The sequence below is a fragment of the Theobroma umbraticum genome, unplaced genomic scaffold (genome assembly GCF_002168275.2).
Source record: "Theobroma umbraticum cultivar Fairchild unplaced genomic scaffold, ASM216827v3 scaffold_34.0, whole genome shotgun sequence".
NCBI lineage: Eukaryota > Viridiplantae > Streptophyta > Magnoliopsida > Malvales > Malvaceae > Theobroma > Theobroma umbraticum.
The window spans coordinates 2,242,352-2,247,661 of NW_018397275.1; positions in this window are offsets into that span (position 1 = coordinate 2,242,352).

A 5,310-nucleotide genomic window follows, 5' to 3' on the forward strand; every position below is an offset into this window, starting at 1 on the left:
TTCAGCGACCAAAGCAATGATAGCCAATTCATAATCACTAGCAACCTTCCTAGGCACAAATTGTTCAGATGTCCACTGATAGTTACAATGATTCATCACCTCATCCAATAGTACCTGAAAATAAAATAAAAAAATTTCAATTAAGACTAATTTGCTTGTTATTAGTATTAGTAAAAATTCTAGAAATAATTCCTCGGTAACGGCGCCAAAAACTTGTCAGTTAAAATTTTACTACGCAAGTATACGTATCGAATAAATAGTATATTAGCAAGCAAAGTATCGATCCCACAGGGAATTGATCTAAAATTTTGCTAAGTACTAAAATTAGAAAAATTTAGTTTTATTCAAATAATTAAAATCTGAATTCTAATTGAACTAAAAATTACGCAACTAAAACTAATTTAATTACAAATTAAAGCAACAAGATAATTGGGCAAACAGCAAATCAAACAAGCCTAGGATTACAATATCCCTCACACTTCATCTAAATCTTACCTCTCTTTCTTAACTTATTTCAATGGGTTGAATTGCTAACCTAGAGTCCTACATTATTTATAAGGGTCTCCCGACTCATCTTATAAAAATATCTATTTTAACTAAAATATTATATCCTTATGTGAATTGAAATTAAAACAAACTCATTAAGTTCAGGCTCTAATCTGGCTACATATAGCCTATAGGTATATCCCTATCCTATACGCAAATCAATTAATATGATCATATACTATCTCAAGTTTAGTCTACACTAAACTCCCTTTCCCAAGTTTGTTTAGGTTCCTAGATCAATTTAATTGGTAGCCAAGCAATTAAAAGCATTAAGCACAAATCAGAATAAACAATTCAAATCCCATTAAAGATAAGTAAGAAAGAGATTAAAAGTTAGATTACATGTGAGTTCAATTGCAATCCTAGAAAAATAATTTAGCTCATAGTATCTAATAAAAACAATATCCAAAGAAATTTAACCATGAATCCAAGTCAAAAAAAATAAGAAAAACACAAAATTAAAAAGAGAAAACTAATAGTTAGAGTTTTATGATCTTGATTCTCTCTACAATTCTCTTGTTTCCTTGCTTTATTCTTGGCTCCAAATCTCCAGAATAGTTGCTTGCTGCATTCTCTTTAAAATCTCTGAAAAAGGTATCTCAAATAGGCTCCAAATAACCTAATTTTTAAAATCTCGTCAACTTCTTTTATTTTTGGAAAGTAGCCCAATGCAACGACGCTACTTCTCCAGCGCTGCAGCGCTGAGCTCTCTGGAAATTTGTATGTTTGCTTCCTTTCATCAACGCTGCAGCCTTGTTCTCCCAGCACTGTGGCAGTCTATCAATTTCAAACGTGAGTTTCACCCTGACATGTTCCGAAATGGGTAAAATAGTAAACATAAAAGTTTTATCCCTTTCTCTTAACTTTCCAATAAATTAAGAATCACATCAATTGGACTTCGGAATTGAAAGATATTCTCCAAATACCGCATCATATTCAGTCTTTGGGTACTGCTGTAGTGCTCCGACTTCGACAAATATTTTGACCATGATCCAGCCAGAAGTGGGTGAATTGATAAAAATTAACGTTGTATTCCTTCTTCTTAGGATTCTAGTGCTCCAAGAATCACCTCATTTGGAGTTGTTTAGAGAGAGATATGTTCAAAATACCGAAACATATATGAACAAAGTCATCGCCATACTTGCACTGATTTTCATCAAATGAGCCTTTTTCATCAATTTCCTACAAAAGTCATAAGAGAAATTAGCAATAACTACTCTTAAAGAATTTAAAACAAAATAACATAAAATTTAACTAAAATAACTTAAATTAGTCACTTAACAAGTAATCAAAACTTAAACTAGAAAAACACTTAAAATGCTAAAATCCGAACCTAAAATCTCAAAGATCTAGCTACTTAAGCCCCCAAAATGTATCAAAATAATGCTATATACTAGAGTTATCACCACACCTCTCAACCCTTAGGTTGCTAAGCAGTTAAGCAAATGGTTCAATGATGCACATCGCTTTGTAGTTAAACCTATCAATCAAGTAGACTTCAAAGTTAAAGACGGGAAGATGGACGGACTTGTAAACTTGTCCAAGAATACGTATTCATATTGTGAGTTCTAGATAGATCTACTAGCAAGTAATCATGCCATTACAGCAATAAGGTCAGGATATCTTTATTTCTTATTTGAACCCTAATTAACATAGCATTTATATTGTGCTTAAACATTGAGTTCATTATGTTTTCTAGTAAATGCAAACGTGAAATCGTTGAATTCTGCGTTGACTACTACAAGACAACCATCTTGGTAGAGGGTTATGTGGGGTCCATTCACTCGATAGGGTATCCCAGTGATTAGGACATCCCTTCTCATGTGAAAGAAATCGTTGTTTTGCCACCACCTTAGAAAGGCCCAATGAGAAGACCTAAGAGAAAAAAGATTCCATCAACTGGTGAAGGAAGTTAAGCACGAAGATGTTCGCAATGCAAGAGGTATGGGCATAATAGATAGAATTGCCCATCCCTATTTGCAGTTCTATCCACAGATCCAGTAACATCTTCAAGTCAATCGACACCTCCATGATTGCGACAATCGAAAACATGTTCAACTTGCAGACAAGCCTATCACATACGTAATACTTGTCCAATACGAAGGACAATGTCTAAGAACATAGACTGTCTTGTAGATAAAGACAGTTTGTCGACCTAACTAAACATGTGAGCCATATGTAATACCTTTCTCACAATTTCCTTTTGCAGTTTCTTACATTCATTCATATTTTATGTTTGTTTGTTAATAATGGACTGAGAAACGATATTGTCGTTGTGTACATGGAAGGACCCATGTTGGAAGGAGTGGAGTAGATCTTTATGAGTCTTTATTTGTTTGATTTATTTTGTAGATATATTATTTGATTAGTTGAATTTTGTATTTAGTTTTGATTAATGAATAGAAAATTGTTATATTGTTTGTTACTAAACCTGATAATTTGCTATGTAAGATCATATATTATTTAATTCAAATATTTTAATTTAATTTATGTAGATAAGTATAATTTTTAACAAGTTTTATAATTAATTTTAGATAAATACATCATGGAAAGATACTGTACAAAAAAAACTGATCTCACAAAACTTAGATTTTGGGCAACAATAACGAATAACATTCTATTAAGTCATATTATATTGGTACACACTCCAATTGTTAGATGTCGATGATATCTAGTGCTGACACGCTAAGTCATTGTAGTATTATGGGATGATATGTCACGCCCTACTTGTTAAATGTCGATGCATCTTGTGGTGAGATGTTAAGTCGTTGTAGTATTATGAAATGACATGCCATGCTCCAATTGTTAGATGTCGATGACATCTTGTGGTGACACATTGAGTTGTTATAGTATTATGGGGTGGCACACCATGCTCCACTTGTTAGATGTCGATGACATCTTGTGGTGACACCTTGAGTCGTTGCAGTATTATGGGGTGACATGCCGCACTGGCTGAGTCGTTGCAATATTATAGGGTGACACACCATGCTCCAATTATTAGATGTCGATGACATCTTGTGGTAACACATTGAGTCATTGCATTATTATGGGGTGACACATCACGCTCTACTTGTTAGATGTCGATGATATCTTGTGGCAAAACGCTGAGCCGTTGTAGTATTATGAGGTGACATGCCATGCTCCATTTGTTAGATGTCGATGACATCTTGTGGTGACACATTGAGTCATTGCAGTATTATGGGGTGACACACTAAGCTCCACTTCTTAAATGTCGATGACATCGTGTGATGACATGTTGAGTCGTTGCAGTATTATGGGCAAACCCAAGCTTATTGCTTATGCCAGTGTTGGTAGTGCTGAAAAGCACTACAGGGTTGAGAGCTTGGTTCTACAACATTGAGTTTCTGTTTGGGAGGGGTTTGCGCTAAAAGGGATAGTGCTGTAGCGTTGGGAAATTTTGAACACAAACCATTAGAACCATTCTTACCGATGGCTCTTTAGCATTTTGCGGCTGAGCAGGACCGATCGGTGGTTGAGGAGATGTCGTTGCCTCTGTCAACTACTATAATAGAAATTACTGTGTTATTCGATAAATATATGTAGAAATGTTGAACACAAACCATTATAATCATTCTTACTAGTAGCTAGTTAACACTGTGCTGCTGAGTAGGACCGCTTGGTGGTTGAGGAGCTATCGTCTCATGGGTCAACTACAAACACAGATATTATCATGTTATTCGATAATCACATATGGAATTGTTGAACATAAACCATTAGGACCATCTTTATCGGCTGTTCACTGATATTGCCATGGTCATCTTTTCCCTCCATCAACTCAGGGCACGAAAACTAATTATCTTCGAAAAGCAATACGCCTCCTCTTAACAGGACCAACGACTCTTTTCTGCTTTAAGTTTCTCCTCTTCCACTCGCACCTAAACCTTAGTCCGCTCAATCCTCCATGTGCTGGGTGAGGGCTGATCATGCATCAAATACAAATAAGCGTAGCAAAAATAAATTTAAAATTAAATTACGCCTCACCTTCTCAAGATCTTTTTCATGCTGAATTGAGTATGAAATTAAATTACAAATAAAATATATATGTATGATCATATCAAATTTACCTTAATAACAAAGGTTGATAAATCCTTTGTTAAACCTCCGATTTGCCTTCAAAAAGCTCAACCACCTCAGCCCGGTTGTTCCAAACCAAATCTATTGAAGGAATCTTTGTGCAGCCTCTAATAGTGATCCACACTAATAAATTAGAAAACCTTTCTTTAAGGATTGGGAGTGCTATGCCTTAACAATGTGCTAGCAAAGAAAGTTTCATAAACTCATAATCTACACAAAATTATGGGGCTGAAAAGGAATCAAGTGAATGAAAACTATTTTTCTTCACACAAGGAACGATAAGAAAAAGAGTTTCTAATTTGTCGTTTCTTTCTTTTTCAGCCTTTTTTTTCCTCATGGTTTTGTTTGGAGGCTATAGCAAGGTATTTATACCTTGGATTAATTTTAAACCTTAATTACAAAACTATTTTGTAATTGCATATTAATCGAATAATTTGAATAAATAATTTAATTAAGTCCTTAAGAAGTCCAATTAACTTAATTATTTAATTTAATCAATGAGGCCTAATAATTTAATTAAACAATTTGATCAATTAAGCCCAATAACTTGATTAAACAAATAATCAATTAGACCCAATAACTTAATAAAATAATTTAATGAATTAGGCACAACTTAATTAAACAATTTTAATTAAGTGCTTGAGATGCTCATAACTTCTAATTTGATTA